The 25,074-nt window shown below is 39.4% G+C and overlaps 1 protein-coding gene across 2 annotated transcripts in view; it reads left to right on the forward strand.

The window, feature by feature from the left end:
* Nucleotides 1–25,074, forward strand: part of RAB3C (RAB3C, member RAS oncogene family) — a 365,186-nt gene that overhangs the window by 41,861 nt on the left and 298,251 nt on the right. Inside the window, exon 2 of one of the 2 annotated variants that reach the window (XM_086361829.1) lies at nucleotides 9,446–9,570. The exons of the other annotated variant lie outside the window; for it this stretch is intronic. The gene's annotated coding sequence lies outside the window, so the exon portion shown is untranslated. The remainder of the gene's footprint in view (nucleotides 1–9,445; nucleotides 9,571–25,074) is intronic. 2 annotated transcript variants of the gene reach the window in all.

Here is a 25,074-nt window from a genome sequence, read left to right on the forward strand (position 1 = left end):
AATGATCTTTTTATTTCATCTTAGTGAAATAATATGAAGTAGCTGGTTTAGCTTCTTTTCTTAAATCTTCTTCTGGAATGATGCTTTCTAAGTTCAAAGGGTAGCAGTTGTTTTCAGGATTTTGACCTTTATTTGCATAGAGTCAATCTAGATGTTTTGACTTCCTAAGTCTTAAAGAAAGGATCTTTCACATTACCTTAGATAAATGTGTGTGTAGTTGATTCCTTGTACCTTGGTACCATAGAACATTGACCACTTACTTGCCTTGTAAGAATCCTCATTTTTATTCTAAAAGTCAAGGATTAAAATGAGCTATTTTCTACCACATTCAGACATGGTGATCATAACAGGATATAGTAGTTTGTATTTTCACAACCCTTGAAGCTGCAAATTGAAGGGAGCAGAATATGCCATCCCAAAATGTGCCCCTTTGGCATACGGATTGTTCTGAGAAATTGCACACACAGGAGAAGCTCTGAAAGCAGAGTAGAGATTATCCTTTTTCTCAGGGAAATCTTTAATTATAATGAAAATTTATATCAGAAAGGAGGTCCGTACCAGGGAGAGAGCTATTAACAGAGATAACTTTTTACCTAAGAGATTTATCCATATGCCAGGGCAACCTTTGTTTATCAAATATTTCCTCCTTTCTGCTTCCCTGTAAATTGTTCTCCTCCAGTTCTCCTCCATTTTCCTTTTGTCTTTACCTGAAGATGGTATCTATCGTGGCTTGGGACATATCAGGGGGTTACTCATTTTTCCTGGGTATCTCATGAGTATGTGAGGTATACATGTTATTAAACTTCTGTTTGTTGTTCTCTTGTTAATCTTTTATTGCAGGGAGTTTCAGCCAAGAACTCAGAAGGGTAGAAGGAAATTTCTTTTTCCTCCTCTCCAACATTTAATAACCACTGAAAGAAACCCAATAAACAAAATTTATAATGATTAACACTAGCTGCTGCTTTTGTGAAGTGGTTGATGTTGTTGCTGGGAAACTAAATGGAAAAAAACTAGAGAAAACCAAAGCTTTTACATTTACAGATTTAGCATATATGGAGGTAAGATTTGTTTCAAGGATTTTATTCTTTTTGGCTTGATTTAATTTGGCTGGTTGTGAGATAAAGTATCTGGATACTCACTTTTAATAATCATATCAACATTTAGTGGCACTTTGGTGATGATTTATACTTGAAGCTTATTATCTAAGAAATTATTTCTAGATCTAGCCTCAGAAAAAGCACATTCACACACAAACACTCACACACACACACTCACACAGAGTTCAGTTCAGTTCAGTTCAGTCACTCAGTCGTGATCGACTCTTTGCGACCCCATGAACCACAGCACACCAGGCCTCCATGTCCATCACCAACTGCCGGAGTCTACCCAAACCCATGTCCATTGAGTCAGTGATGCCATCCGACCATCTCATCCTCTGTCGTCCCCCTCTCCTCCTGCCCCAATCCTTCCCAGCATCAGGGTCTTTTCAAATGAGTCAGCTCTTGCATCAGGTGGCTCAAGTATTGGAGTTTCAGCTTCAATGTCAGTCCTTCCAATGAACACCTAGGACTGATCTCCTTTAGGATGGATAGGTTGGATCTCCTTGTAGTCCAAGGGACTCCCAAGAGTCTTATCCAACACCACAGTTCAAAAGCATCAATTTTTTGGCGCTCAGCCTTCTTTATAATCCAACTCTCACATCCATACATGACTACTGAAAAAACCATAGCTTTGACTAGACGGACCTTTGTTGACAAAGCAATGTCTCTGCTTTTTAATATGCTATCTAGGTTGGTTATAACTTTCCTTCCAAGGAGTAAGCGTCTTTTAATTTCATGGCTGAGATCACCATCTGCAGTGATTTTGGAGCCCCCCCAAAATAAAGGCAGCCACTGTTTCCACTGTTTCCCCATCTATTTGCCATGAAGTAATGGGATCGGATACCGTCTTAGTTTTCTGAATGTTAAGCTTTAAGCCAACTTTTTTCACTCTCCTCTTTCACTTTCATCAAGAGGCTTTTTAGTTCCTCTTCACTTTCTGCCATAGAGTGGCGTCATCTGCATATCTGAGGTTATTGATATTTCTCCCGGCAATCTTGATTCCAGCTTGTGCTTCCTCCAGCCCAGCATTTCTCATGATGTACTCTGCATATAAGTTAAATAAACAGGATTACAATATACAGCCTTGACGTACTCCCTTTCCTATTTAGAACCAGTCTGTTGTTCCATGTCCAGTTCTAACTATTGCTTCCTGACCTGCATACAGGTTTCTCAAAGATCTAAAATATGTTCAGTTTAGTTCAGTTCAGTCACTCAGTTGTGTCCGACTCTTTGCAACCCCATGAATCGCAGCACACCAGGCCTCCCTGTCCATCACCAACTCCCGGAGTTCATTCAAACTCATGTGCATCGAGTCGGTGATGCCGTCCAGCCATCTCGTCCTCTGTCAATCCCCTTCTCCTCCTGCCCCCAATCCCTCCCAACATCAGAGTCTTTTCCAATGAGTCAACTCTTCGCATGAGGTGGCCAAAGTACTAGAGTTTTAGCTTTAGCATCAGTCCTTCCAAAGAACACCCAGGACTGATCTCCTTTAGGATGGACTGGTTGGATCTCCTTGCAGTCCAAGGGACTCTCAAGAGTCTTCTCCAACACCACAGTTCAAAAGCATCAATTCTTCAGCGCTCAGCTTTCTTCACAGTTCAACTCTCACATCCATACATGACCACTGGAAAAACCATACCCTTGACTAGACAGACCTTTGTTGGCAAAGTAATGTCTCTGCTTTTGAATATGCTATCTAGGTTGGTCATAACTTTCCTTCCAAGGAGTAAGTGTCTTTTAATTTCATGGCTGCAATCACCATCTGCAGTAAAATATGTAACATTTGCCAGAAAGCAGGACTCTTAACTCAGTAAAATGTGAGCTTCAAACACTGGCTACTCAACATGAAAAGACCTCAGTACTAAATCTGATATACATTTATAAATCAAATGAACCCCTGAGGTAGACAAATAATTTATGTAAAAATTTTGGTTTTGCCTACAAAAACCAAATTTTGGTTTTGCCTACTTCACTATTGCTTTAGTCTTGATAACTCAAAAACCAAATTTTTGTTTTGCCTATTTCACTATTTCTTTAGTCTTGATAACTCAAATGCTTTATTATTTAGTGACATTCATCGTGAATTTATCAGGTGATTAGCTAAAAATCACAGGGGTCATAGATTATGTTTAATTGCAAGCTGCTTTGTTTCAGAAGCTTTCTACCTGCCCAACACATACACCTTTCTCCATCTCCTCCTCTAGAGCACAAGAGGATAAATTAAAATCACCTGGAAATTGTTCACTTAAAAGTGGTTAAAATTATAATTTTCTGTTTCATATATTTCTGAAAAATAGTACTTCAGTCTTTAAGATCACCTGGGGTACATTAAAACAAATAATAGAGAAGATAAACAAAACCCCAGCCCCACCCCAGATGCTGGGCTTTAATTGTTTCTGTTTGTAAGGCACCAGTATTTAGAAAGTCCCACAGAGATGGTTCTGATTTGCCTCCAAGATTACCAGTCTCTGATCCAGATGACTCCTTTCTCTGCCAGCCCCTCTCCCTGGGGGTTGTCCTGCACACTGAAGTGCTATCAGTGCCTGAAATACTGCCTCACTACTCACTCCTCTGTTCCAGTTCCTCACTCGCTCCCCAGTACTGAGCCATTTCCAACTCTTTAAACTATAAGTTCTCTAAATGGGAAAGATTCCATTGTGCAAAGCAGTCAATGCTCAGTATTAATTTTAATGCTGGGGGATTATTTTAAAGATTAAAAGACTGACACAGAACATGATACATGAGCCTGGTACTTAGCTTATAAAATATGTAGTTACTCACTGAGATTAAAAATATTTTGCTTGGTGGACCATGTCTAGAGAACCGATACTCCAGCACTGGGGCTTCATTTTTGTGGGTTAGGGAAGTGGATCATTTTTAAATGCATATCTGTAAGAAGGAGGTCTGACGTGGGATTGCCTTTCCTTTCTAATTGGACTTCTAACTCAAAGGAAAATTTGGTGGGGAATTGGTAAAGGCACCCTGAACACCAGGCATCTTCAGAGTTTCCAAGAATGAGAAGCCTATTGTAAGGGATGGAGTGAGAATGCTGGACATCAACTCTGTACTTAGCAATTTTCCTGCAATAGTTCTGCTGTAAGGGGTGTGCATGTGGGTATGTGTGTGTGCACATGCACGCCCATGTGCACTTATGAAATATGCACAATAAAGTGGGAAAATATCGTTTTAATCATAACTGGCTTCAGAGATTAAATAGGGTCACTAAAATAGCAGCAAGCCTTCACTTCAAATTTCAAAAAGCAAGTAGCGAGGGAAAACTTGCTCAAATTAAATATTAAAAAGTACTCTAAAGTTACAAAAGCTAAACCATCATGAAATATTGTAACATCAGAATACACAGAAAGATAAAAGAATGAAGAAAAATTCAGTAAACAGACACATCTATGTATATATGTACACATATACAGTACTTAGTACACAGTAGAGATGGTATAAATTTATGAAACCATCAAACAATAAAATTGTTGTTGTTTAGTCACTAAGTTGTGTCCAACTCTTTTGCGACCCCATGGACTGTAGCCCACCAGGCTCCTCTGTCCCTGGGATTTCCCAGGCAAGAATTCTGAAGTGGGTTGCCATTTCCTTTTCTAGGGGAATTTCCCGACCCAAGGATGGAACCCACTTCTCCTGCATTGGCAGGCAGATTATTTGCCACTGAGCTACCTGGGAAGCCCAAAACAATAAATAATGTACATTAAATACAATAATGTGATGTACTCATTGGCACAGAAAGAAAACATGAGACTCTTGTGTTATACAAAACAAGGTAGATTGATAATTCTGGAAAAGCTCAATCAAAAAACGAGTTTCTCTCAAGGTAGTACCTTGTGGGTATTTTTTAATTTTCTCCTTTTATTTATCTGAATTTTTAAAAATCTAAGTTATATAACTGTGTAAAAACGGTTTATCATTTTAAGAAGGCTAAAACCAAAAAGGTTTTCTTTTTATATCAGAAGCTTATAACTCAGTGATAATTTATTCTGATACCATTTTATAATTACAGTACGGTTTGCAGGAGCTTTGATTGCTTATAAAAATAGCAGCCCAAGGAATATAGAGCAACATCAGAAAAAAAAAAGTTTCCTAAAATCTCAGTGGAAGATTATATAAATAAAGTAAATATTAAATTTATAGAATAATATGAACAAAGAAATTATCTTCCAGCTGAGCGAATAGAGTAGGTGAAAGTTACAAACCTTTTATTGAGGCATGGGAACTATAAACTAGGTTGGGAGGACTCGTTTTATCAATATTTCAAGTCTAAAGAAGTAAGAATAAAGGGAAAATAAAATCATTTTTTTGTCTGTAGGTCTCTCTTTGCCCTTTTCCAGGGACAATCCAGGAAAGAGTGAAAATGTGCATAGAATGACACTGAGGGTGGCGGTAAGATATCGACAGGAGTGACACGACCTGGAAGCCCGCACAGGGACTGAGGCAGCAATATTTCCCAGCAAGCCTCTGCTGCTCTTGCTAAGGGAACTGTGTAAATCAGATAAATGCCAAACTCATAATTCACCCAGACACGGCTTTTACACTAGCTAGGTCAATCCAATTATCTCAGAGCAGGGACAATGGGAAGAGTGTATGAGGACATATTAGGCACTTTCCACTGGTAAAAGAGATGAAGAGATACAGGAACTCTACACTACCAACCATAGGGTGCCTTTGTAACTTACAGCTCAACACAGCTTCAAGCTCCCGTCCTGCAGGCCCAGACTCATCTTCCCAGGACCCTGGGACCACTCTCCTCTTGGAGCAAAAGTAACCTTTCCAGTAAGTTTTGTACCTGTTACATCTTTACTCAAAGACCCTTTCGTGACTTGCAATGGCTCCAGGCAACACTTATTAAGAGTTTGCAATATGCCAGGTACTGTTCTTCATCATTTGTAATTATTACTTAATTTAATGCTCATAACCCAAGTTGGTACTGCTATCATTTCCACTTCACATATAAAGAAACACAGGCACAGAAATATTAGGTAACTTGATCAAGATCACAGTTAGCCAATAGCACAGGAGGGATACAAAAAAACCTTCTCTTAAAAAAATCTTTTTACTGTGGTATAATGATTTGCAATTTTAAAATTTTATGCTCCATTTATAATTATTACAACATATTGGCTATAGTCCCCATGTTTTACAATGTCCTTATTGTAGCTTATTTTATACCTCATAATTTTTACCTCTTAATTCCCTACCCTCATATTGCCACTCCCCACTTCCCTTTGCCAACTGGTAGCCACCAGTGTGTTCTCTATTAGTTTGTTCTATTAGTTTGCTCTCTATTAGTTCTATTAGTTCTCTTCTTAGTTTGCTTCTTTTTTGTTTTATTCACTAGTTTGTTGTATTTTTTGGATTCCACATATAAGTGATATCATATAATATTTGTCTTTCTCTGTTTGACTCATTTCACTTTCACATAGCATAATGCCCTCCAAGTTCATCCATGTTGCTGTAAATGGCAGAATTTTATTTTTTTATTGCCAAGTAATATTCCATTGTGTACATATGTGTGTGTGTGTGTGTGTGTGTGTGTGTGTGTGTGTGTATCTATCTTCTTTATCCATTCATCTGTTGATGGACACTTAGGTTGCTTCCATATCTTGGAAAGTATAAACAATGCTGGTGTGAACATTAAGGTACGTGTGTATTTTCAAGTTAGTTTTTCTTTTTTTTTTCAGATATATACCCAGAAGTGGAATTGCTGGATCATACGGTAGCTCTATTTTTGGTTTTCTGAGAAACCTCCATACTGTTTTCCATGGTGGCTCCAACAATTTGCACTCCTACCAACAGTGTATTCTATTTCTCCACATTCTTGTCAATATTTTTGTGGAGAAACCCTTCTCTTTTAACCACCACAATGTATTGTGAGAGAAAGCATTGTCTTAGCATGAGTTTATTGCTACTCACAAGGCTCTAGCACAAAATAGAATCAAATAAATATCTTAAAATCTGACCAAATAGAACCGTCATTTGCCTCCCTTAGGGTAGAGATAGAGATGAATAGGAAGAGAAAGCAAAAAAGAATTGAGCAAGAATTAAGAGAGAGAAATCTTGAGCAATCAAAAGCAAGGCTCACAGTGGATAAACAAACTGCGATACATCCATACTGTAGAATATTGTTGTTGTTCAGTCACTAAGTCATGTCTGACTCTTTGCTACCCCATAGCCTATAGCATGCCAGGCTCCCCTGTCCTTCACTATCTCCTGGAGTTTGCTCAAACTCATATCTATTGAGTCGGTGATGCTATCCAACCATCTCATCCTCTGTCACCCCCTTCTCCTCTTGCCCTCAATCTTTGCTAGCGTCAGGGTCTTTTACAAGGAGTCAGCTCTTTGCATCAGGTGGCCAAAGTATTGGAGCTTCACTTTCAGCAAGAATATTGCTGTAGTATATTCAGTTCAGTTCAGTTCAGTCTCTCAGTCGTGTCCAACTCTTTGCGACCCCCATGGACTCAGCATACCAACTCCCGAAACTTGCTCAAACTTATATGCATCGAATCAGTGACGCCATCTAACCATCTCACCCTCTGATGTCCCCTTCTCCTCCCACCTTCAATCTCTGCCAGCATCAGGGTCTTTTCCAAGGAGTCGGTTCTTTGCATCAGGTGGACAAAGTATTGGACCTTCAGCTTCAGCATCCAATGAATATTGGATTCAGTCCTTCCAATGAATATTCAGGACTGATTTCTTGTAGGATGGACTGGTTGGATCTACTTGCAATCCAAGGGACTCTCAAGAGTCTTCTCCAATACCACAGTTCAAAAGCATCAATGCTTCAGCACTCAGATTTCTTTATAGTTGAACTCTTGCATTCATACATGACTACTGGAAAACCCATAGCATTGACTGGACAGATCTTTGTTGGCAAAGTAATGTCTCTGCTTTTTAATATGCTGTCTATGGTCATAACTTTTCTTCCAAGAAGGAAGCATAGTATATTACTCAGCAAAAAAGGGAGCAACATGGGTGACTTTCAAGAGCATTATGGCAAGTGATAGAACCAGACAAAAAAGAGTCTGAAATCTTCAGTTTATATGACATTCTGCATGATTTGGCATGGGAAGCAGATCACACTGGTTTCCAGGATTTGAAATGGGGGAGGTTGACTATAAAAGTATATGGACAAGATTTTTGAGTAGTGAACCACTGCATGCATTTATCAGGACTCTCATAAGCATACCCTTAAAAAGGTGAATTTTGCTGTATCTAAACTATACTTTAATTTTTAAAAGAATATAGGACTCAGAACAACTTCAAAATCTGTCTTTAAAAAATCCTAGCTGGTTAATTTTGTATTTTTTAATGACACATCTTCACTGAGCAGCTGCTGTGCACATACAGTTAATAGTGTTAAGAGAGAATCAAACAATAATACACAGTCCTGGCTGCAGGAAGTTCAAAGCCTGTTATATTTGATCATGTGAATTGATTCTTTCCAAAGAAATCTGAGGGACCATAAATACAGCACAAAGTGTGCAATTTTTTTTCCCTTCAAAAGTACCAAAAAACCCCAAAAGATTTTAATGAGTATGAAATATAAATATTGTAATAGTGCTGATGTACTTAGTACAAAGTGGAATATTTCAGATATACCCCAGAGGTGCCCTTACTGAACAAAACTGTTCATACATCTATTCATTTTACAAATATTTATTTAGATATTGAGATGTAGTGGCTAGTTTTGTTTGTCAACTTGGCTAGGTTATAGTCCCTAGTAGTTCAATCAAGCACTGATCTCAGTGTTGCTGTGAAGATATTTTGTAGATATGTATATTAAAGATATAATTAGTTGACTTTAAGTAAGGGAGATTATCTTAGATAATCCGAATGAGCTTGATTCAAACAGCTGACAGACCTTATGAGCAGAGCCGAGAAATTCCTGAAGAAGCGATTCTGCCTGTGGACAGCGGCTTCAACTCATTATAGAGTTCCAGCAAGTCCCACACATTTCAGATGTGTTTACCCAGCTTCCACAATCACATAGGTCAATTCCTTGCAAAAAACAAACAAACAAACAAACTCTTGATTTATCTCTCCTATTGATTCTGTGATTCTGGTTGAATCTTGACATGCTCAAGGAGAGAGGAATTGAAGAGATAGACACAAATATGGTCCTAACCAGTTATGTGGTTTAGTGGAGATGACATGGGAGTAATCTGGTGATTACAATGAAAATTTTTGATGGTAGAAGTGCAGGAAATATATTGGGGGATACCTAGCCTAGACTTCAGAGTGGAATGGTTTGTAGATGATGAAAAGTTTAACTTGAGGGTTAAAAACTTGACTAGGAATTTAGGGTATGTGTGTGTTTTTTATAGGGAGGATGGTGATAAAGCATTCTAAGAAGAAGACCTAGCCTGTGCTAAAGACTAGAGGCAAGATGGAGCATGGCACAATGGAAGAATGAAAGAGACTCTGCAAACCTGGTGTCCAGAGTGTGGAGGTGAGAGAGGAAGGTTGAGGGAATAAGCAGAAGCTAGACCATGCAAACCTGTGAGTCATGTTAAGTTTCTGGGCACAGGAAAGACATTAGAGAGTTTTAACCAATGTTGGATTTCAGGAAGATTTTTCAGGATATGATGAGACTAGATTGGGGGAAAATGGAGGTCAGAGACTAGAATCAAAAATTCAAATGTCTGATGAAGATGACCTAATGGGGACCGAGGCAGTGGAAATGGAGAGAAGGATTTAATTGGAGTGAAGTTTAGATAGTAGAAAGGACAATACTTGCTGACTGATTCAATTTGAAGAATGATGAGGATTGAAAAGTTCGTATTAAGCCAAGATTTCTGACCTGAGCAGCTAAGTGGACAGTGGAACCACTTGCAAAGGCAGGGAACACTGAGGAAGGTGCCGATGCGGAGCAGGGAAGGACCCTTTTGGACCTGCTGTGGCTGGGATACTTTTGAACATTCAGGTGGAGAGACATAGTAGGCAGTCTAAAGGGCAGGAGAAAACTGGGCTTGAAATATGGATCTAGGAGCATCATTAAATTGATGCAAATTGAAGCCATGGGTGTGGATAAGCTTACCTAGGAAGGTAGTAGATACAAGGCAGGAGAGAGATCAAGTTATAACCCAGAGTAACACTAACATATCCAATGGGGAAAGAGGAGAGTCTTCAAAATAGCAGACACCATTTTTATATCAGGTTAAAATATGAAATATCACGACATTTCATGGTTTTTCTTATCACAGTTCATATGCGGTTGTGAAAAGCAGTTGGGATCCAAAGATATCAAGACGTATTTCAGTTGTAGATGTGCTTTTTGCCTATACTAATGTGGTCTGGCTAGCACATGGCTTGTTGTTTGAAAAGCTTTTTCACAGGCACACGTCCTATTATTTAATCCTGAAAAAAATTCCTCTGAGGCACCTATTAACATTATTCCTATTTTATTGACAAGGACATATAGGCTCAGTTCAATAATTTGTTCAGGCTCACTGAAGTCCATACTAGTCCCTCTGACCATCAATCCCATCAGTATAGCACTTTACAGTGGACATAACGTTAAAAAACAGCCCTGCATCTCTTATACTACAGATAGGAAAATAAAGGCTTACAGAAGCCAAGAGGCTAATTAATGTTTCTTTCTCTGGGGAAGGGAGTAATCAACTTGCATTCAGATATTTTGATACCATAAAACCAGTTTTCAATACCTGTTGATTTATAAAATGATAATAACTTAGAAAATCTTCATGGCCCATAAACTAGTGAAATATTTGTTTCTTCATACTGGTTTGTCTGAGTATGGAATTGGGCCTCTGATTATCCACAATGAACCTCATGATTTTTCTAGGAACTTGCTATAGTTTTGCTAGAAGTTATATAGTTCTTTCTGAAAACAAAGAAATAAATGTGAACCCTAGTGATTACTTCTCTGTTTTAGTTTCAGGTTCTCCTGGTGCCATAAAGTAAAATTGAAATATGGGCATATTATTTTGCAACCTTTAAGTTTCTACAAATACTAAATTTTGTCCTCAGGATTATAGCCATCATTACAAGGGAATTAATGAGAAATAACAGTATATGTCAGTGGTCAACACAACAATACTAAAACATGTAATTTCTTCTGTATACATTTATAAACCATTATTGGAAGAATCCACCTGTAAATATTTCCTTAATCTACTCTCAGCCGTGGAAATATATAACATAATTAAAAACAGCATATCTTCCACCTAAATGAATGTCTTGAGAATTAAGGAGTTAATTAATATGAAAGTGATTTGTAAATGGCAAATACTCTGTGAAAAATGGGGGTATTCTTATTATTTTATTAATGATAGTAATGAGAATCTATTTCAGTTGGGTAGGGTCATAAGCAATATTTTATTTTTCAACCAGATGAATTCAAACATTTAGAAGATTTCAGCATCAACAAAACAATATGCAGATTTAGGATTGGATATAGAAGGCTGATGTTAGTAGGGGAAAAGCCTCAGAGTCTTGGTGAATGTTCATGGAATGTTCCAGTACCTTTTTAATGGTACATTTATTTCTACAAGGTTTTAACTGCTTGGTTCCCATAGTAACTCAAGTGCTAGAGTGATGACTCAGGGAATGACCTTGTACTCCTGGGATAGCTATTAAGCCCAGATAAATCATTGCTGCTTTTGCAAAACTGTCTTCCAGTCTAGTGTCTTCCATTTGCTTGACATGTACTTTAGGTAATTCACTTTACCTTTGGTTTTGTTTCCTCATCTATGAAGTAAGAATCATAATCCTAATGCTTATATCACATTTGGTACAAAGATATAAGACATTATTACTTTGCTAATTTATTTTTTCTTCAAAAGTTTTATGATATCATAACTCTTACTTTAAAAGGACTGGAACTGCTGCTATAGAATTTAAAAAGGAAAGGTATTTTATTTGGACTTAAGAAACGTAATGTGAAAAAGGAACACGTGCATTCTGCATATAATCTTATGAACCTAAAGAATCTCAGAAAATATTAATTTTGTAAAAAATAAATGCATGCTTTCCTCCTTTAAAATTTATATCCAACACTATGCTCATATTATCATTATCTTTTCATTGATAATTTTCTTAATTCAAAATTTGTTCTGTGGAAGTTAAGATGAAGATTCTTGGACAGGAAAATTCTGCAAGACTTGATTCTGAATATGCACCAAAAGGGACGATTGACAATTTGTATGCTGGTATAGGAGTGATTTTTTTTTTAATTAAAGAAGCTCAGATTCTGTAGTTACAGAGCCAAACACCAAAGCTACCTCTTTGATGTTATAGGAAATTACTCAAGAACTTCAAAAATTATCCTGCAGACCATTTCTCCTTATAAAGGGATGGGGCTCTCTGTTCACTCATGTTAAATACCTGTGACATAGTGGATAAGCATGAAGCTGTAGGGTCATACCTCTTCAATGGGAATGCTTACATTTTTACTTCAAAAAGCAAACTTCTTAAACTTCCCATGCTTCAGTTAGTTTTCTCATCTATAAACAAGGATCATCATACCTATCGTGTGGGTTTTATGTGAGGAAAAAATGATAAAATAGCATATATAAAGAGCTTAGTAAATTCTCATGGAAGCCAGCTATGAAATGTACTATTGGACATTCGCCTCAAAAGAATGACTTCAGTTCAGATCAGTTCAGTCACAGTTTTGTCCGACTCTTTGTGAACCCATGGACTGCAGCACACCAGGCCTCCCTGTCCATCACCAACTCCCAGAGTTTACTCAAACTCATGTCCATTGAGTTGGTGATGCCATCCAACCATCTCATCCTCTGTCATCCCCTTCTCCTCCCACCTGCAATCTTTCCCAGCATAAAGGGTCTTTTCCAAGGATTCAGCTCTTCATATCAGGTGTCCAGAGTATTGGAGTTTAGCTTCATCAGTCCTTCCAATGAATATTCAGGACTGATTTCCTTTAGGATAGACTGGTTGGATCTCCTTGCAGCCCAAGGGACTCTCAAGAGTCTTCTCTAACAGTTCAAAAGCTCAAAAGCATCACAGTTCAAAAGCGTCAATTCTTTGGCACTCAGCTTTCTTCACAGTCTCACTTTCACATCCATATATGACTACTGGAAAAAGCATAGCCTTGACTAGACGGACCTTTGTTGACAAAGTAATGTCTCTGCTTTTTAATACGCTGTCTAGATTGGTTTTAACTTTTCTTCCAAGGAGCAAGCATCTTTTAATTTCATGGCTGCAGTCACCATCTGCAGTGATTTTGGAGCCCCCAAAAATAAAGTTTGTCACTGTTTCCACTGTTTCCCCATCTATTTGCCATGAAATGATGGGACTGGATGCTATGATCTTAATTTTATGAATGTCGAGTTTTAAATCAACTTTTTCACTCTCCTCTTTTGCTTTTATCAAGAGGCTCTTTAGTTCTTCTTCACTTTCTGCCATAAGGGTGGTGTCATCTGCATATCTGAGGTTATTGATATTTCTCCCGGCAATCTTGATTCCAGCTTGTGCTTCATCCAGTTCAGCATTTCTCCTGATGTACTCTGCATATAAGTTAAATAAGCAGGGTGACAATATACAGCCTTGATGTACTCCTTTCCATATTTGGAACCAGTCTTTTGTTTCATGTCCAGTTATGACTGTTGCTTCCTCACCTGCATACAGATTTCTCAAGACACAGGTCAGGTGGTCTGGTATTTTAGTCTCTTTAAGAATTTTCCACAGTTTGTTGTGGAATGACTTAGAGTTGCCTTTTGTCTGATTTGTGCTTGTGATCCATAAGAATAAAACAACAAATAGGCCAGTGATGTAAGCCACAATCGTTCATATGCTCATAAAACTCCTAGGAGACAAAACTTTTTCTTGTGTATTCAGAGAACTGCTGTTACAGGAAACCACTTGAGTTGCAGGAGGTAAACTTTAAATCATTTCTTGGATTCCAAGCTAATGAAAGAGCTGAGATGCTGCTACTCTCCTGGCCTCCAGTCTTAGACTCGAGAGTACTTCCAACTTTATAGTGTATTCCACCCACTTCATTTCCTGAATAAGAAAATCAATTTCTCAAAACCTTGTATCATCTTTAACCTTGTTCTATTACCCACCAACCTCTTTCTCTATAGGCAAAAGCGAGGAACCCAATCACGTAATAATGGAGTGAATTGAACCACAGTTTGATTCACTAGGGCTCAGTTCAAATAGTGTTAAGGTGGTTGGATGTTAATGTTCCAACCCAGTATCTCCTCTGAGGAATGAAAGTAATTTCTCCCTCAAGTAGCTTTTGAGAGCTAAAAACAACAAATCAACATCCACAAAAACACTTCCTATAAATCCACCTGTAATGAAATATCTAAAGGAAAAATTCCCTCGTTGGAAGTTCTTACAGTCAGTTATATCACGAGGCCCAACTGCAGACTTGGAGACAACCAATTACTGTGGCAGGCTTTCCAGATGGTGCTAGTGGTAAAGAACCTACCTGCCCATGCAGAAGACATAAGAGACACAGGTTCGAGCCCTGGGCTTGGGAGATCCTCTGGCAGAAGGTGTGGCAACCCACTACAGTATTCTTGCTTGGAGAATCCTGTGGACAGAGGAGCCTGGCAGGCTACAGTCCATACAGTCACAAAGAGCTGGATGTGACTAAAGTGACTTAGTATGCACGCAGGCATGCAGTCACTGTGGTATGCTAAAAGCAACTTAACAGTGGAGCTGAATAATTCTCAGTCTCTTAACTGGCTACTCTTTACAGAGTGAGAGCTTTTCTACTAAGACATAATGTTCCATTAGTGAAAAGATGAAAAAGCAAGATCAGAAATTACATTTTTCAGCACTAGCATAACCTTTGCTAGGATTTATAGGCATAGCACAGGGCATAAAAGAAGCTGCTTCCTACTGGTTTTTCATTTCCCACTAGCATGGGGCCAACTCACCTCAGTTTGCTAGGACTTTTGAGGATTTAGCACTGAAAATCCTATATCCCAACAAAGCCCTCATCCTGGACAAACCAAAATGGTTGGTCACCCTATATCCCAAAACAGATTAGTCCTTCACTTAGCCACATCTACAGGGTAATTTTCCAGGCTCCAAAAAAGGCTTTCAACAACAACAACAAAAATCATCTTCATCAGCTTAAAATGCAGCATTTGAGAAAAATAGAATCATAGGGCTTCCCTGGTGGCTCAACAGTAAAGAATCTGCCTGTCAATGCAGGAGATACAGGTTTGTGGGTTTGATCCCTGGGTCTGGAAGATCCCCTGGAGAAGGGAAATGCAACCCACTCCCATATTACTTGGAAAAGCCCATGGACAGAGGAGCCTGGTGGGCTACAGTCCATGGGGTCGCAAGGAGTCAGACATGACTTAGCAACTAAAGAACAATAACAAAGTACAATATATTTGTAAAATAGCTTAATATCCTCCATATGCCTTATTGGTAACACACAGTCACTCATACGTTGTATGGAAACAAGGAGACAGTCCCAGAAATCTTGCCATTTACTGTGAGGAAAGATCATAGGATAATCCATCTCAGTACACCTCAAAAAGTGCTATGATGTCTCTGAACACTTTAAGAGCATAGAACATATATACCTGGAGCCTGGAAAAATCAAGGGGAGCTTCCTAGATAGTGAGAGCTGAGATCTTTTCTTTTAATTGAAAAAAAATTTTAATACAATTTTAAGGTTTACTTTCCATTTATATTTATTACAAAATATTGGCTATATTCCCCTTTATACCCACTGGTTTGTGCCTATTCACAGGTGTGAGGTGATATCTCATTGTAGTTCTGATTTGCATTTCCCTGATGATTAGCAGTGTTGAGCATCTTTTCATATGCCTGTTGACCGTCTGCTTTTCCTCTTTGGAAAAACATACATGCAGCTCTTCTGCTTGTTTTTTAACTGGGTTGTTTTTTTTGATGCTGGGTTGTATGCGTTGTTTATATATATTTCATATTAATCCCTTATTGGTCATATCGTTTGCAAATATTTTCTCCCATTTGGTAGGTTGTCTTTTTGCTTTCTGAATGGTTTTCTTTGCTATGCAAAAGCTTTTAAGTTTAATTAGGTCCCATTTGTTCATTTTTGCTTTTATTTCCTTTACTTTAGGAGAGGGATACCCCAAAATATTGCTGTGATTTATGTCAAAGAGCGTTCTGCCTATATTTTCCTCTAGTTTTATAGTATCTGGTCTTTGACCCATTTAGGTCTGTAATCTATTTTGAATTTATTTTTGTATGTGGTGTTAGAGAATATTCTAATCTCATTCTTTTACATGTAGCTGTCCAGTTTTCCCATCAGCAATTGTTGAAGAGACTGTCTTTTCTCCATTATATACCCTTGCCTCCTTTATCATAGATTAATTGACCATAAGTATGTGGGTTTATTTCTGGACTTTCTATGCTCTTCCATTGATCTATTATGTCTACTTTTGTGCCATAAGCTGAGCCCTTAAACACATGTTTAACTTAGTGCTACTGCTGCTGCTGCTGCTGCTAAGTCGCTTCAGTCGTGTCCGACTCTGTGCGACCCCATAGATGGCAGCCGACCAGGCTCCCCCGTCCCTGGGATTCTCCAGGCAAGAACACTGGAGTGGGTTGCCATTTCCTTCTCCAATGCATGAAAGTGAAAAGTGAAAGTGAAGTTGCTCAGTCATGTCCGACCCTTCACGACCCCATGGACTGCAGCCTACCAGGCTCCTCTGCCCATGGGATTTGCCAGGCAAAAGTACTGGAGTCGTAACTTAGTGCTAGAAGTCACTAAACAAAGCCTTATGTTGAGAAAGGACAGACAGGTTTTCCTGAATACCATGCAACTGAAAACAGCTGACATTGCTGGGAAAGGAGCAGCTCCCAACTGCGAAGAGGGGGATGAGGATGGAAAATACCTGGGAAGGCCCCAGAGGGGCAGAGTGTGTTCCTCCAGAGCCAACTGCTTCCCTTTATCACGTTTGCTTTCATTTTATGTAGGAAAAGCCTAGTCCCTGAACAATTTCCCCTCTCCAGCATGCAAGGTTCCCCTCTAAAGACCCCAAATGTCCTTGCCATATGTATCTATTAAACCTTGTTCATCTTTTCAGGTTCCTCTGAACATGTCCCTTTGCATCAAGGCTTTCTCAGTCTTTGCTGATTCCCTCCAAGCTTCATCCTCCTAGGCCTCTAATCCTTTACTGCATGTGCTGTACACTTATGAGCTTCATTATACTTGATTTCCAGTATTTTACATTTTTTTATTATTCACATTTGTCAGTCATATCCTCTGCAGTGTCAAAAACACTTAGGGTGCATACTGGGCAATCCATAAATATTTGTTGACTTGAGTAAAAAATCATTAACAGAATTGTTCATATTCAGTTCAGTGAAGTTCAGTCGCTCAGTCGTGTCCGACTCTTTGTAACCCCATGAACCACATCATGCCAGGGCTTCCTATCCATCACCAACTCTGGGAGTTTACCCAAATTCATGTCCATTGAGTCGGTGATGCCACCCAACCTTCTCATCCTCTGTCATTCCCTTCTCCTCCTGCCCTCAATCTTTCCCAGCATCAGGGTATTTTCCAATGAGTCAGCTGGCCCAAGTATTGGAGTTTCAGCTTTAGCATCAGTCCTTGCAATGAACACCCAGGACTGATCTCCTTCAGAATGGACTGGTTGGATCTCCTTGCAGTCCAAGGGGCTCTCAAGAGTCTTCTCCAGCACCACAGTTCAAAAGCATCAATTCTTCAGCACTCAGCTTTCTTTATAGTCCAACTCTCACATCCATACATGATCACTGGAAAAACCATAACCTTGACTAGACAGACCTTTGCTGACAAAGTAATGTCTCTGCTTTTGAATATGCTATCTAGGTTGGTCATAACTTTCCTTCCAAGGAGTAAGCGTCTTTTAATTTCATGGCTGCAATCACCATCTGCAGTGATTTTGGAGCCCCCCAAAATAAAGTCTGCCACTGTTTCCACTGTTTCCCCATCTATTTGCCATGAAGTGATGGGACCGGATGCCATGATCTTAGTTTTCTGAGTGTTAAGCTTTAAGCCAACTTTTTCACTCTCCTCTTTCACTTTCATCAAGAGGCTTTTTAGTTCCTCTTCACTTTCTGCCATAAGGGTGGTGCATCTGCATATCTGAGGTTATTGAGATTTCTCCCAGCAATCTTAATTCCAGCTTCTGCTTCTTCCAGCCCCGGGTTTCTCATGATGTACTCTGTATATAAGTTAAATAAGCAGGTGACGATATACAGCCTTGACGTACTCCTTTTCCTATTTGGAACCAGTGTGTTGTTCCATGTCCATTTCTAACTATTGCTTCCTGACCTGCATACAGGTTTCTCAAGAGGCAGGTCAGGTAGTCTGGTATTCCCATCTCCTTCAGAATTTTCCACAGTTTATTGTGATTCACACAATCAAAGGCTTTGGCATAGTCAGTAAAGCAGAAATAGATGTTTTTCTGATATAATGACTCAAAGAGAACTTTGAGAGATCTGAGTTTAAATTTTGTTTTGCCTCTGTGACCTACAAAAGTTATTATTTGACTCTCAATTTGCTCATCTTTAAAACGGGACACTGTGGTGGATACCCCTAGTTTACCCTCCTTTTCCACTCCACTCTACCATTCTTGACCCTGTTCTGTGTCTTAGGAGGCTGAATACAGAGACTGCATCCACAGACTCCATGGCTCATGATTCTGGCTGGGTTTACCCAGTGAGGAGCTGGCAGGAAACACAGGCTGGCAGGTTGGTTGCTTCCTTCCAAAGCAGCTCCATCTTCCACAGCAGTCTCTCCTCTCTTCCTGGACATTGGCTATCCAGCTGTAACTCTTCCTTGGTTCTCTGTTGCTTCTCATTGCAGGATATACTACTCTCTCTTGTTAGTTTCCACTATTACTGCCCATGGCTCTGTAAATAGCCCCTTTATTAAATTTTCTACCAATTACCCAGTTTGACTGTGCAATCTTTTCCTGTTTATACAGGCAACAATCATATTTGCCCTTTGCTAATGTAAACATTAAGTTAAACTATGTCAAGTGTCTAGCACAGTTCCTAGTATAAAGTAAGTCTTAGTGAATATGACAGTCTGACCCTCCTTTTCCGTCCTATACTATTTGGCCTTTTTAAAGACAAGGTACTAGTTTGTGCTGGTATGGAATCTTTGCTTAATCTGATTTTTAATAGTTTGATAACCTTCTCCTCAAAGAAGTCTTTGTTGCTATAAAGAAAAAAACTACTGTTTACATGAGGGTCATTAGCAAGAAAATGCATCTTTCAATGAGTCATGGCAATCTAAAGAACAGTGTACTTCAACTGTGAGTACCTCAACCAGAGTTAAATATGTGCTTTCAAGAATACATACATCCTCAGACTATGAAAGAGCACAAAGATCAGATAGAAGAAAAAGATTTTATTTGGCACAGATAATACTTTCATGGACAAAATCTTGCTTACAAAAATTTGTTTTAGAGGTGATCAATAATATTTCTAGCTCAAGTTTCCTGTAGATTCTGTGGCCAGAAGAGTAACTGAGAATTAAATAAAATTGAATTAAATGACAGAATAACTGTTAGGAAATGATCAAGTCTTCCTTTCCTCCATAAGATGATGACAGAAGAATAAAAGGTCTTCTTTCCTTGTAGTAGGGGTGACTGGACCTGTGAGTTCTTCTATCCAGGAATCCTTGCCTTCCTTACCTCCTGGGGGTTGTTAACAGTCAGAGGTGTAATCAGTTGTTGTAGGTAGACTGGGAGGAATTTCTGAACACATGTTAGTTATTAAAGGCTTGAAAGTAAGTGTTAGTTGCTAGCCATGCCCAACTCTTTGTTACCCCATGGACTGTAGCTCGACAGGCTCCTCTGTCCATGGAATTCTCCAGGCAAGAATACTGGAGTGGTTGCCATTTTCTTCTTCAGGAGAATCTTCCCGACCCAGGGATCAAATCTGGGTCTCCTGAACTGCAGACAGATTCTTTACTATCTGAGCCACCAGGGAAGACCAGAGGTTTGGTTCCATGTAAATAATCAAGCAGGGGCTTTCCCAGATGGCACAGTTGAAAACAATCTGCCTGCTAATCCAGGAGACACAAGAGATGCAGGTTCAATCCCTGGGTCAGGAAGATCCCCTGGAGGAGGGCACAGCAACCCACTCTAGTATTCTTGCCTGGGAAATCTGTGGACAGAGGAGGCTGGTTGGCTACAGTTCATGTAGTCCCAAAGACTCAGACACGACTTAGTGACAAAGCACACTCACACACAAAGAGAAAATTAATCAGCAGAAGCACTGTGATTGAGGATTAAAGAAAGGCCCTGTGAAACTGATTGATCCCGGAAGCCAGGGAGGTGGTAGGCATTCTGGTCAAGAGCAGTGGAGGCTGGTGCTCACCGGAACTCAGAGCCATTGTAGTGGTAGAGCACTGATGCCATGCTGGGCTGTGGGTGGCAGGTTGTAACGGTGGCCACATTCTCCACACCTTCCTGTATCTGAGTCCTTTTGAAATGTGACTGTGCAGCCCTTCTCATCAAGAAGTGAAGTTTATTTCTCCACCTCTTCAATCTGAGCTGAATGGTGATGTCTTCTGGTCAATATAAAGCAAGTCAATATAAAGCAGTGGGAGGGATGGTATGCCGGTTTCAATCTAGGTCTTAAGAGGCTTTGTGTGTTTCTGCTCTTTCTCTCAGAACCTGGAAAATCTGTCATGTATGCAGATTTGAAACAGCCTACTCTATGAGAGACACATGGCCTGGTCCCCTTCCCATCCCCCATCTGAGAGCCAAACAACCCAAGAAGCCGCTTTGCTGACTCATAGCTCACCACAGATGTTACGTGTGAACCCAAGAAAAACAGACTACTCAACAAAGCCCAGTCCCAACTGTCAACCCACAGAACTAGGAACTCATCATGTTTAAATCACTAACTTTTTAGGTTGTTTATTACACAGCAGAGCTAACTGGTTCACTATGCACCTTTGACCTTGGGGTTTTGATCAGGATCTCTATGGCCTAGCTTGGCATGGGAGAATGGTGCTACCTGCCTACAAAAGGGCCATGTTGACCTTAAAAAATTCAGCATCAGTGACCAACGAAGATGTCTAGCACCTACCATTTTGATATCCTTTCTGTCCTTCAGGGTTCTTGTATAATCAAAGGAGGGAGGAAGGGGAAACCCTTGCCTCTATTTCTGTCAGATCAATTGATATTGAATTTTATAACCATCTTAATATGTGGGGACTCAGGTCAAACTTAATTTTAATTAGAAAAATAATAAAACTTGGTTCCGTAGCTTAGGTCATATTTTTAAAATAAGAAAATTTTAAATATTTAATAGTCCCTTATTTGAAACCATAATCTGTGGCTCAGATGGTAAAAGTGTCTGCCTACAATGTGGGAGACCCGGGTTCAATCCCTGGGATGGGAAGATCCCCTGGAGAAGTAAAAGGCAACCCACTCCAGTATTCTTGCCTGGAGAATCCCATGGACAGAGGAGCCTGGTGGGCTACAGTCCATGGGGTCCGAAAGAGTCTGACAGGACTGAGCAACTTCATTTTCACTTCCACTTTCACTTTCATGCCTCAGCTCTCCAAAAATTTTATATCCTGTTTCTCAATCAGTATAGGAGAGAGAACTATTGATCACATAACTTTATGGAGGAGGTTTTTGAATTCTGATTTAATGTGTGGTAAATTTAAATAACATATGATTTTTGAGCAAAAATTTGGTCAAGTTGGGCTTCCCTGGTGGCTCAGAGGGTAAAGCATCTGACTGCAATGTGGGAGACCCAGGTTTGATCCCTGGGTCAGGAAGATCCCCTAGAAAAGACAATGGCAACCCACTCCAGTACTCTTGCCTGGAGAATCCCATGGACTGAGGAGCCTGGGAGGCTACTGTCCATGGAGTCACAAAGAGTCGGACACGACTGAGTGACTTCACTTTCTTTCTTTCTTTTGGTCAAGTTATGAGATAGCAAATCAGCGTTCAAGTCCATAGTAGTGACTGTTGAAATGTGTATTTGCAAAGAACTCTGGTCTTAATGGGGCTTCCCTGCTAGCTCAGCTGGTAAAGAATCCACCTGCAATGCAGGAGATCCCAGTTTAATTCCTGGGTTGGGAAGATCCCCTGGAGAATGGATAGGCTACCCACTCCAGTATTCTTGGGCTTTCCTGGTGTCTCAGATGGTAAAGAATGCGCTCCCAATGTGGGAGACGTGGGTTTGAGTCCTGGGTAGCTTCCCTGGTGGCTCAGGCAGTAGAGTCTGCTTGCAATGCGGGAGACCCAGGTTCAATTTCTGGGGTTTGGAAGATCCCCTGGAGAAGGAAATGGCAACCCACTCCAGTATTCTTGCCTGGAAAATTCCATGGACAGAGAAGCCTGGTGGGCTACAGTCTGTGAGGTCACAAAGAGTCGGACACGACTGAGTAACTAACGCTTTTCCTGGCTCTGTTATTAATTAGTGTAATGCTACATGAGTCATTACTCATATTTGAGCCTTTATCTGCAAACTCAAAAAAAAAAAAAAAGACCTAAATAAGCTTTAAGTTCTTTTGAACTTCTACTAGTCTTTGTCTCTCCTTCTATGTTTACAATTGGATACCTTCTTATTCAGAGGTCTAATTTACTTCTCCATAGAATATCCTTGAACTGATCACTCTTTCCTATAAATCTTTAAAGCAGTTACTAATGATAAGAGTGGGGCAGGCAGCTATTCAGGTCCTGCTTTGTGTTATCTCTGCCCCTGAGGTCTTGTTATCTGTTACCTGTTTATTTGATCTTCTGAACTAGTTTGAAGCCCCCTTGAGGATGAGGATGATGTCTTATACTTTTTTGACCCTCCATTTTAAATTATAGTATGTAAACCTAAAAATAACCCTATAAAATTATTGCTACACATAAAATTGATTATACTAATAAACTGTGACATACTTTCAAAATATCCTTTTTATCCAATATTAGTTAACACCCCTTTAAGGGCATTGGATGACATATGGTACTTCAGGCAGGTCATTTCACATTTTTGAGATCTAATTTATAATGCATTAGATGGGAAGATTCAGTTAGATCATCTGTAAGAGCCCTTCTTTGTGTACTGGTCTGTCATTTTTTTAAGGGCTATGGAAGTTCAGGACATAGATATTTGTCATGAGGCTCATTCTTTTTAGCTAGACTTGGTTCTGAGATATATGCTTAGCTTAGAGCCTTGGATGGGCACTCTTGGAGTGCATATTGGCATATTGGAGGAATGCAGGCTGTCTGTCACAGGTGCTCTGGCTGGGTGCCCACAGCATGCTCTTCCATCATCACCCCCAACCTCCCCCCCACACACCAAAACACACACAGCATACTCCACACTGTTGCAAATCTACTAAGAGATGCTGCTTAGCTTAGGGCCACCCTCTGTTCTCAAAGTTAGTATGTTAGATTGACTCTTTTTTGACTAGTTAAGAGCCTAGAGGTAGCAAACTTCATATCTAAACTCCAGATAGTTAAGTTGGGTCTTGATTATAAAACTGTTTTCAAATTTTGTAATGACTTTACAAGATAATTGTTTTAAAAAGATAATGATATCTATCTCTTTGGAAGTAAGCCATGGGCTATTAAAACTGTAGGTCACATAGTCTTTTCACAAGATTACCAATTTGAAACTTGTAGCTGAATAAGAACCTTGTGTAAAATGTGGGGATTGTTGTTTAGAATTCTTCTGTTTTTCTCATAATTTGCATAATTATGATCTGTTTATTCTAAAATTATCTTCTGTGAGTTGGAAATAGAACATGTATACTTCACCAATGATCTGAAATTTATAAGAAGCTCCTTCATAATATTTCTAGTGCACCAAATAAATCAGTATCTGAAAATGTTGGTGAAGTGAAGCGATGTGAAGTGAAGCCGCTCAGTCGTGTCCGACTCTTTGCGACCCCATGGACTGTAGCCTACCAGGCTCCTCCTGTCCCTGGGATTCTCCAGGCAGGAATACTGGAGTGGGTTGCCATTTCCTTCTCCAGGAGATCTTCCCAACCCAAGGATCGAACCTGGGTCTCCTGTATTGCAGGCAGACGCTTTACCATCTGAGCCACCAGGGAAGTCCTGAAAATGTTGGTAGTTTTCAAATTTAAAACTGTTATATGGAAAGATATAAGTAACCCAGTAATTCCATGACAGGACTATATGTAGTATCCGTTTTTCCAAGCAAGGTAAATAACAGCAACAAAGTCCAGTAAAACTTCTCTGTAATACATTTTAAACATATCATCTTGAAGCAATATTACCTTTTGTGAGTAAGACTATGGGCAAGAATCTGGGCTTTAGAAACAGATAATTCTAAGCTTAAAATCCTAGCCCAACATCTTGCTAGATAGGTGTCCCTAACCAAATACTTAAACTTTCTATTCTTTTTCTTCTTTGTAAAATAAGGTAATAATGCTACCTTGCAATATTATTGAGGATTAGATAGAATAATATAGACAGAGTGCCTACCACAGAGGAGTATTGAAGAAAATGATCTATCATGAATAATATCATATTTATGCTATAGAAAGAAAGCATCAATTTTTTTTTCATTTAGTTGGAGTGAATTTATTTTTTACAAAGCACTTGACTTGTTTTGATTAGGTGTGGGTGGAGACATGGTGAGCAATAATGAGTTAAAATGATTTTTCTTTTAATTAAAAAGAAATCAATAACATCTCGGGGATACTCAATTTCTTCCAAAGGGAACATGAGACAATCAATAACAATTCTTGATACAGACGCTGCACAAAGTTGAAATCAAAGCCTACTTCAACACAGATAGTCAGACAAAGGTAACAGGGCTCAGTCCAGAATGCATCCTGCTTGTTTGGAAATGATCCCCAAAACACCTAGGATTAGACATCCAGCAACACCCATGCACTGTGGATTTGAGTAAGGCTTGCATGGGGGCATAAGTGAATCCCTGGGGTTACGCTTATCTCTTATATCAAACCTCAGTCATTTTATTTTTCAGCACAAGTCCTAACAGAGAGATGGTAACAGTGCTAGAAACAAAGTATTTAATG

The sequence above is a fragment of the Bos grunniens genome, chromosome 20 (assembly GCF_055505025.1).
Source record: "Bos grunniens cultivar Pamir isolate PY7600 chromosome 20, Bosgru_T2T1.0, whole genome shotgun sequence".
NCBI classification, from domain to species: Eukaryota; Metazoa; Chordata; class Mammalia; order Artiodactyla; family Bovidae; genus Bos; species Bos grunniens.